Source organism: Papaver somniferum, chromosome 7 (assembly GCF_003573695.1).
Source record: "Papaver somniferum cultivar HN1 chromosome 7, ASM357369v1, whole genome shotgun sequence".
Taxonomy (NCBI): Eukaryota; Viridiplantae; Streptophyta; class Magnoliopsida; order Ranunculales; family Papaveraceae; genus Papaver; species Papaver somniferum.
Window position 1 is genome coordinate 149,298,496 of NC_039364.1, and position 10,235 is coordinate 149,308,730.

A 10,235-nucleotide genomic window follows, 5' to 3' on the forward strand; every position below is an offset into this window, starting at 1 on the left:
TCAACAAAAAGGTGACAACCTAACTGGTTATCATGGATCCTTACTTGTTACCCTCAAAAGTATAAAGTAAGGATATAAATGTAAATATTTGAATAAAAATATTTCTAAAAATGATTTTTGTCAAGGATTGAATGTAAGCAGTTTTACTGCGCTTTTGAATCGGGAATCAAGCGGAGTGTAATGAATTCTTGTAATTTGTTTATCCATATGATGTAAGAGTTTTGTCACTAAAATTGACAAAGGGGGAGATTGTTAGGGAATAGCTCGGTTGAACCCACCAAGCGTTGGTATGTAAATTTTGCTTGTCATATTTTACTGATCCAAAACTCATTTAAAGAGTCGCTTGATTATGTACCAGAGTCAACTTCGTATAGGTTAGCTTGAAAGTATTAGGATATGAGACATTACAAGTACGAAGACTTGAAGAAGTGAAGAAGTAAGGAACTAGAACGACAACATCATCCTTCCACTTGAGGTTAGTGATATTTGACTTGAACTGTTTCATTCCCTAACGGATCATTGAAGTCGTGCATATTTAAAACATAACTGCGAAGCATTAATGATTATACTCTAATTAGACATAGTATTAAAGAATACAATACGAGGTTTATTACTTAACCGTTGAATTTTGTATATAAGACATCGACATAATCGTTTGAACGTTATTGTGATTATGTATGGGTATGAGGTGAAGATTTCATCATAGGAAACAATGTTTTACATTTGTTTAAAGGAAGTAAATTCATGAACTTGTTTCGTGAATCGAAAGAGAAGTCGCTAGGCTTATTGGTATTGTTACCAATATGTGTGATTAGTATAACCGCTCATGACTTGTTTATGTTCTTTGTAAAACTATTCACAAGGCCTGACTTTTGTATTGGTATGACTTTTATTAGTGAAACCGATCTTAATTAATCACCTGAGATGGTATGATCGATTTGTTGTAATTAGTATGACCAACTCTAGGAAAAGGGGAACCGATCCTAATAAGAGGTGCAACCGATCACAAAGGGGAATCGATCCTCGTATGAGGTGCAACAAGTTTCTAGATATTAGGAACAAATACTATGAACGTGTGCAACACGTTTTTAGACATTGGGAACCGATCTTATGGACATGTACAACAGATACAAGTTAGATGTGGCGCCCCCAAAGCTAGCAGATGACTAATCCAAGAGATTAACTAATAGAGAGGCGCTAAAAATATAAATCCTTTACGTAAACATTCAATTAAGAAATCTGCTACAAAACTTAACCCAAAATTAGCCCCGCTCAGATATATATATACAAGAACTCCTCTCAAATGATACAAATACAATAGTCATTTGGTTTTCAAATTAAATATACAACATAATAAATATAGCAAATATTTAACTAATTAACGGAGTCAACTCCTCGAAGCTTTCGTTGCACAACTCTAGTTTGTCTCTGAAACTGAAAGTGGGAATGTGTGAGCACATCATCCCTAAAAAGAGTGCCCAGCAGGAATAACATTTAACTTTAAAGAAATCATGAGCAAGATTTGGAAAATAATTAATGTTTTCCCAAATATCAGTGACTAAGTCACTGGAATGCACAAACATGTATATGGACAAACTCCTTCGTCAAACAATGTATAATATGGTTGTGCAATTCCGAACTCGCAAATCCACACCTAATCGTACATATGGATGTCGACAATTCCGAACTAGCAAACTGTCGACCGATATAAGCATAAAATCTGAATTCATGTAGATATAAATGTGAAGGAGCATACCCTATATACCACATGTGGAAATTCTCATTTCCCATAACAATTCAATGACATACCTTACAAGTCCTTTCCGTTTCATGGAAAGATTCAAAGAATCGACAGAATTATCGTAAGGCAGTTTATATAAAGCATGGAATGCATGACAGACAATGTATGAGTTGATAAACATAAACTTTTTTAAAAGAAAACAACAACGGTTTCAAAAGAGTTAAAGTATTCTCACCTATTTTGATAGCAAGCCTCTCCTACCTCGAGATCCACGATCCACTGGTTCATCCTTGAATCGATCGTTGTTAATATAAACTAAATGTTAATCACACAAGAAGTTTAAGAAACTAGCCAAAAATGGCTCACACAAGAATTACACAAATCTATCTAATAGTTCTAGGTCCATTTATGATTTTACACATTCTTATTCTCTACCTTTAGCATATCTTAGGATTCACTAATCCAATAAATTGAGTTTATAGTCCATTGGATAGGTCTAATAAATATCTACAACTTTGAAGAAGAAACCAAATGCTAATTCAGACCACAAGAGGTCTAAAATGTCTAATTAGGAAAACTGGCTCTAAGCCCAAGTCCACTAAACAAGCCCACTAACCAAAGGTCTGATCCAACTGGTCAACTAACGGTCTCTAACGGTCAGCTGAGTCAACTAACAGTTAACGTCGGGTCAAAGGTCAAGTTAACAGTCGAGGTCAGGTCTAGTCAACCGATCCAACTCGGTTAAGGTCAGGTGAACTGGTCAACTCAGGTCAAAAGAGGAACTCAGTGAGTTAACACCGATTCAACTCAGTCATATTAACTGAGTCAGCTAAGGGAAAAACTGAGTCAGACTGAATAAGTTCAGTCAGACAGACTAAAGGTTCTCATACAGTTATAATTCTAACCCAGTTCAACTTCAACTAAACAGTACATCAATTCATTTATTCATTCTTAAAAACTTTGAATTCCAATTACAAATGCAAACTAAGTTTACCTGCAAATGCAGCTTTAAGCTTTTCACAGCAATCACTAACAATACTCCTACAACTACCATCCCAGTTACACCTTTCCTGCCTACAACTTCAGACCACTATAGCCTCACAAGTACTACAACCAGCAACTGAAACATCTTAACTCAGCTCAACATTATCAGTTCCATCAAACATCACTACCAGGACTAAACTCTACAGCTCAACAACACTCCCAACAGCAACACCCAACAACTCACTTCACATCCATTCTCTTGCACCTCCAAGACCTTGTGCACATCATGACACAACTCATACTTGTGTCTCCTAGAATCCTCTGTCACTGTAAAACACCACCACCATAACAACCACATCTTCTATTTCAGTTCCATCAACAGTTCATAATAACACTGCCACTACAACCCATTCCCCCAATTCAACACCACCAACAAAATTCCATTCCATCTGCCACAACATCAATATCACTCATCTCATTCACCCTCCAACAACAACACAGGAAACAACACGTAACATCATACGCACACAACTGATTCAACCACGGTTTCATAACTATCTCTAAATCCAGTTCCATACACACACACAGCTCAATAACTCTGCACCTCCACAATTCACTAATGTCCCCTGCAGCTTGAACATCACAGACAAACCAGCACCAACACCACTAATTCTTCAAATTAACTCAACACCACACAATCTGCATCCACACCAACTTCTACAGTTCAAACATATATTCCTCAATCGTAATTCATCATATAACCTAATCTACATCTGCAATTCCATTACAGACTCAAATAACTATTTCAATCTCATCCATTAAAGTCATACACACTATAATCAAAAAGAACATATTTACAAAGTTATCTTGAATGAATAATTACCTCAATCTGCTCAAGCAATTGAACTGATTTCTTATTCTCTTTGACTTCACTCACCAATTCATCCCAAAATCATTATCAATCCAACAATCTTTAACAACAACACTGGTTCTCAGAAAAACCCTAATTACTTATTCCAAATTATTCTTCAACCTTAAATCTTAATTCGTGACAAACCCACCTCCAATCTGTCTTCTAAAGCCTCAATTCATCTTCCAATCCTTATTTGGTTCATTCTATGAAAACCTAACTATCAAATACAAACTGGTTTTCAACTTCAACTTATAATTCAACTCATACCCAACTCTAGTCACTCCCTTAGATCCTTAATTTCATCTTAATCTTCAATTGAATTCATATCTCGCAAACCCTAATTTCCAGATCTGCCGAATCATTGTTGTTCTTCAAAATCAAACCCATACCTTAATCTCTTTTTATCAAATTAAATCAGTCCATCTTCAACTCACAGAACCCTAAATTGAATTATCTAATTAACCTATCCATCGATTCTGAACATCTAACCTAATCAACACCACCACCAACAGTTACTACATATACTTCCCCACTTTATTCGATCCCCAAATCACTAATTTGTTTTCTCAAATCATCCCTCGATCGAAAAACTGAAGAAGAAGATAAGAGAGAAAGAAGAAAGAAGAAGAGAAATCTGATTCTCTTCGGTCGATTTGAGTAGATAAGACCAAGGGTATTACTAAGACACCCACTTGCTTCGATAAGGGGATCACGACGTGTCTGTGTTGCAGCAAAAGCATTTATCCGAGAAATGACAACTTTTCCCTTCGCACTGATCCAGTGATATCTTCTTCGTCTGATGTCCGAATGACACGTTTGAATAGTGCATTTCGCATAACTTTTCGAGTTCTATCTGATGATACTAGTTTTATTTCTGGTTCGTTTTTAGAATAATTTCTATTAATTAATGTTCATGTTAAACTAATCGAGTCATTAGCGGCTAAATTGTCTCTTGATCATCGATAGACCAGTCAAATAGCGTTGACCAGCTTGAGGGTCCTTACATTAGATATCATATATATGTGGGAACCGATCCTAGTACCTAGTTAACCAAATTCTGGAAATCTAGTGTTACTAAATCCAGTACCCACATGGAGGTAGAATCAAAACTTTTTTTGGTAGAACCGTGAAACCCATGTTTGGTGATTGAGTGTTCTTAATCAATCACATAGTTCTTGAAAGCCAGATGAACCAATTCTAAACTTGTTTGGAAGTGTGGCAAATCAGTTTCAAGATTGTAAGTATGAAAGATGACTTACAAAATAAATATATCGACATACTTTGAACATGTGCAGTAACGCTTATCTTTTATTGTTCAAAGATATTCCTTAATAGCTAAAGGAAAATCCCAGATCGAAAAATAAATTGAGAATCTTTTAATTAAGGTTTTAATTTTATTTTTGGAAAATAAAAATTAGTAATGTGCATTTACTAGTTAGAGATTTTCTAAGAGATCTTCGGTCAATGTTTAGATAAAGCATTTCCAGGAATTATGAAAATCGAATTTGGAAATATATTGCATATCTTGAGAATATTTTCGGTTTTGGAAATTCCTTGGTGCCCAAACTTCCTTGGTCTATGAATATCAAACTTTTCATTTCGAGCAAACTAATCCTCAGAGCCAGCAATACTACCTAGTTGTGTTGTTACTGGTGGAGCCGCCTATTGGGAGAGGAAAGTAACCTAATTAGGCGAAATCTTTTATGGCCGCTCGGTTTAAAGACTTCTTTGGGATTGAGAATCTCTATTAGTACCGCCGGTGGGAAACTAGATAATTACGGTTTATTATTAGTTTTTGGTTGATTTGATTGACTAACGGTTGTTGAACTTTGATTGCACCTGGTTTGTTTATGCTTGAGAATCTTCTCTCTTCTGATATAAGATTTACTCAAACTAGATCGAATTTTCGACGGGGATCTTTAGACTGTTTGTAGATCTAAAGAAGTATTGTGATAATCCAATGTTAAACAGACTCCGTTCTGTGCGTGATTGATTACAAGAGATTCAAGTTGATTGTGTGCAGGTGTTTATTGAAGATCTAAGAAGACTTTGAAGATTTCTGATTTGGGTCCATAATCTTTGGTGTGCACAATACTTGTTTCGATTAAAGAGGATCAAACTATAATCGGTTTATCCTTGTGGTAGATTGGATTGATTAGGTGAGTAGATCGGCATCAATACAATTCTTTGTGATTAAAAGTATTGATTGCAATATCTTGACAATTACTTTGGTAGTTGTTATTATATAGATATAAGGACCTGGCAAAGGAGTTTATTGGGATAAACGGAAGAGCCTTTTGTCAAACTCACATCACCTGGTTGAAAAGAGTTGTTACCAAACAGATTTGTTGTTCCTTTACTTTTGTTGATGGTGTATATTCAACAAAGGTCAAAATCGTAAAATCATGATATTGCATGTTTCTGACCTGGTTTCAGGAACGCATGTGACGATTCATATTTTACTATCCGTGAACTGTTTCACGATCTCTGATCGAGTTCCTCTCAGAGCCATGATGAATATGATTCTCGAAAAGCCTCCCACTAACTGAGCGTTCGATGTTGTGCATTTCATCATGACCTCTTTACATAGAAGAATGATCGGCGGTCCTCCATACATAATTGTTGAGAGGGCAAAACTCCTTCAGGACGTCGGTGACACTCATTGTTCCCTGACTATGTAGAGAAACTGTGTATAGATTCAGGCGGTTCTCCATGCATAATTGTTGAGAGGGAAAAACGCCTTCAGGACGTCGGTGATACTCACTGTTCCCTGACTATGTACCTTTCAAAATGGGTATGAAGCTTTAACTGACTAATATTCCTTCTACAATAGATTAATTCTACCGTGACATTCACCACTGAATTCCTATAAGATAATCTATTTTATCTCATTACTCCGATTTCATGATCGAATCCAAGGCTGATATCATGGAATGGTAATAGATAATCTCATTACTCCGATTTCATGATCGAATCCACGGCTGATCTCATGAAATGGTAATAAACAATTCTATTACTTTTATCATATAGTCGAACCCACGATCCTATAGGTTATTAATGCTCATTTTATTATTCTGAATCCGTAATCGAATCCATGGCTGATCTTATGGATTGATAATAAATAACTACTCACCTTTATTACTCGGCTTCATGAATCATTCTCTACTAAATTTCATGAATTAGTAATAAATACTCGACAATCGGGCATCTGGATTATCACTGAGTAAGCCCCAAGAAAATGGTGCAAGTGTACTCAACAATGATGCATGAATGAGCACCCAAATGCACGAACGAGCATTCGAAAATATGGACAAACGAGGAATCATACACAAAACAAGAGAGAGAAAATAATAATATTAAAATAATAAAGAGGCGCTCATGGTATGGTCCCACCGGCTGGACGGTCGTTCCCTAGCCGTGTCCGGTCCCATGCCTCTTCCATTATTTTTCCTTATTTTTGTTATTTTCATGAACTCATGAAAACTCCTTCTTTCTAGAAACTTTCCTTGTTTGAGCAAAACTCACGGTTTCTCCAAATTTTTATGGTTTCATGAGAAATAATAATACAAAATAGGGAAAGGTCTCGCGGGACCGGTCAATCTAGCCGGTCGGCCATGCCCTGGCCGTGGCCGGTCCCACACCTTGCAATCCCTTGTCCTTTCATAATTATTATTTCCCTAATCTCATGAAACTTCTCCGTTTCAAAAAACCATGGTTTCTCCATAGTTTCACGGTTTCATGAAAAATAATTCTTAGAGCACTTCTCGGTTGAATCCAGTAGCGTTGGCATGTCAAGTTAGTTGTCAATTTTAGTTTCCAAAATTCATTCTTGATTTAGCATACACTAGTAGAAAAGTGACATTTAGTAACAGTTCAAACTTTTATAAAGTAACAGTTCGTAAAATGCCTGTTACTAAATGTTAGATAGTTGAATAACAATAACACTTTTCGTAAGAACTGTTACATAATGTCATCCAAGTTGTATACTGTAACTGTTTTTATAGTAAGTGTTACTATATACCCATGTTACTGTAACATATTTTGTATGTCGACATTACCATTACAGTTCTTTAAACCAACTGTTATTATATACCTATGTTACCGTAACATATTTAATATGTCACCGTAGTTGGCATTATCGTAACATTTTTTAAACTAAATGTTACTATATATCTATGTTACTGCGACATGTTTAATAGGTTACCATAGTTGACATTATCGTGAAATTTCTGTAAATTATTTATTTGTATAACTAGTTTTTGGGTATCCGGTTTAAAAAAATAACTACTTATGGACTGACATTAATTTAACATCTTGATTTAGTTCTAAGCACGAGAGCTAGCCATGGCTCGTACTGATGGTTACCTAAGGTTTGAGAAAAAATCGAATATAATACAAAATAATAAACAAGTTGTAAAAATATGTAGGAATATTAAAAATATAAATTGTGTTGTAGTTGCGTGGTGTGACGACGAAGGTGGTGGAGGTATAATTTACTGTCTAATGAGAGTAAATATTTTATTTGGATAACATTAAACAAAAGAAAAACATGAAAGAGCGGTTCAAAAGTTATAATCAATGCAAAAGGTCTCAAGGTCGAATCTTGTGAAGTGTACTTTTATAGAATTTATATTTAATGTCCAAGAAGACCAACTCATGGTAGTGGACGCGGCGTACATGGTGGTGACGGTTGTGGAGATGCTAGTGTTGATGGTTGTGGCAGTGCTGGTGGTGGAGGTAGTGGTGGCGCTAGTGGTGGAGGTGATGGTAGTCAATAAAAACTGTCAGTTTTTATGACAGTTTCAATAAAAACTGTTACGGTTACTCAAACAATAGCAACAGTTTGTTCCCAAACATGTTACAATAAACTGCTAACGGTAACGGTTTTATGTAAAATAGTTACAGTAGAAATTATTCAGTAACATATATTTTATAAAGTGTTACTGAAAACTACCAACGGTAATAGTTTTAGAATTTATGAGTCATTTTTCAATAGCCTTTCCGTAACAGGTTTTATAAACTTTCCGTAACAGGGGCTTTAGTAACACCGCATAAAAAACTAAAACTGTTACGGAAATAATACAGTAACAGTTTTTAACTGTTACGGATCATCATTTTTCTACTAGTGATACTAAAGATAGTTTCGGACTAAATTAGATCTAAGAAGTTGAATCGAAGCTATCCTTAAAGGGTGAAGATTGAAGGTTACTAGAAGACATCAACAAGTACTTCATCAACAAAGGTATGTGATCGATTTCATTTGGATTCTTGTTCGATTATACCTTTCTAATCTATCAAGATAAATGCTCACTCTATGGAACAATTCCAATGACGGTAAATGTACATGTATGTCTATATACTTGAGGTTATTTGATTCATGACCTTGGAGACAATAACCTTCATTCTTATAAAGAATCTCACGTTATAGTGAATGAGCTTATGAATCCAACGATCCAAGAATCACTCAATTCCGAGTTATAACGATGAAGTTATGAGTGATTTATTAAAGTAACAATTATAAGTGTTGCTATAATTGTTACAGTTCGTTAGTAGGAAACAATCCATGGACTGTTTGTAACAGTACACGGACTTGGACCCAATTACGTGACTAAAAGGCATTTTTGGTCAAGTTGGTGATGTTTCCTTATCTAGGAAAGTTAGCTATTACTCCAAAAATCTTTGATTACCATATTAAAGTGTTTGTGATTCCTTCCTAATTTATTTTGTGATTTATTCACAAAAATACAATTTGCTAAATTAATTATTTTGGCAAGAGTTGTAATTTAGGAAAGGCTCCGATATTTAGGAGAGTCTTGAAAAAGGAAAATATCTTTGCTTAGCTTCCAAGTTATTGTTCACTATAAATAAAGGGTTCGTGAGTTTACACGTTTTTCATCCCTTTGGAAAATTGGCGTAAGATTTGCAGGTTGTTTCCATGTCTTCTGTTCTTCGTGAACAAGAGTGAGATAAAAAAAATTGTATTGGGGATCACAAAGCCAAGTTGGATTTAATCTTCGTGATTGATCATACAACTTGTAATCTAGGTTTTTCACCTCTTGTCTATTATAAGGTTTTCTCTTCTGATATAAAACCATTCAAGAGTTGTTGATCATAAACCCTAGGTTTTGATAGATTTAAGTTTCCGATCGTATACCAACACTTGTTAGTCGAAATCGGAGACTAGAAAGAAAAACTTCTATTGAGGCATCTCGTAAAAATCCTTGAGAAGTTTTAAACAAGATATCTCTAGATTTATTCTAGTTGTTCTTGTTGTAGAGTTATTAGGTTTCTCTTCCTATTTTTGAAGAGTATAATAATCCCTAATCTACGAGTTTGTTTTGATATTACTTTTACCTAGTAATTGTTTTTATCAAATAAACACAAGATTTCCAAAAACTTGATTCATATCTAAAGGGAAATCAAACCGGTGTTTTGTGCAAACAAAATATCGAATCGTATCAATCGTGTTGTGGTATCTTCTAAAGAGAGCCTCGGGTTCTGCTAAAAGATTTGTGTGAAGAATTTCTAAAGAGAACCGTTATTATGCTAGGAGTTCAACAAGTGCTGAAGAAGGTATTACATCTAGTCCGAATAGGT

General features: G+C 35.1%; 1 long non-coding RNA gene across 1 annotated transcript; it reads right to left on the reverse strand.

Annotated features, from left to right (window-relative positions):
• Positions 1–1,193: 1,193 nt before the first annotated feature.
• LOC113298722 lies at positions 1,194–4,336 on the reverse strand. Its single transcript, XR_003334354.1, has 3 exons — positions 2,736–4,336; positions 1,977–2,030; positions 1,194–1,434 (listed from the first exon to the last, which is right to left on the reverse strand). It is a non-coding gene; the product is annotated as an uncharacterized LOC113298722 (long non-coding RNA).
• Positions 4,337–10,235: the final 5,899 nt, after the last annotated feature.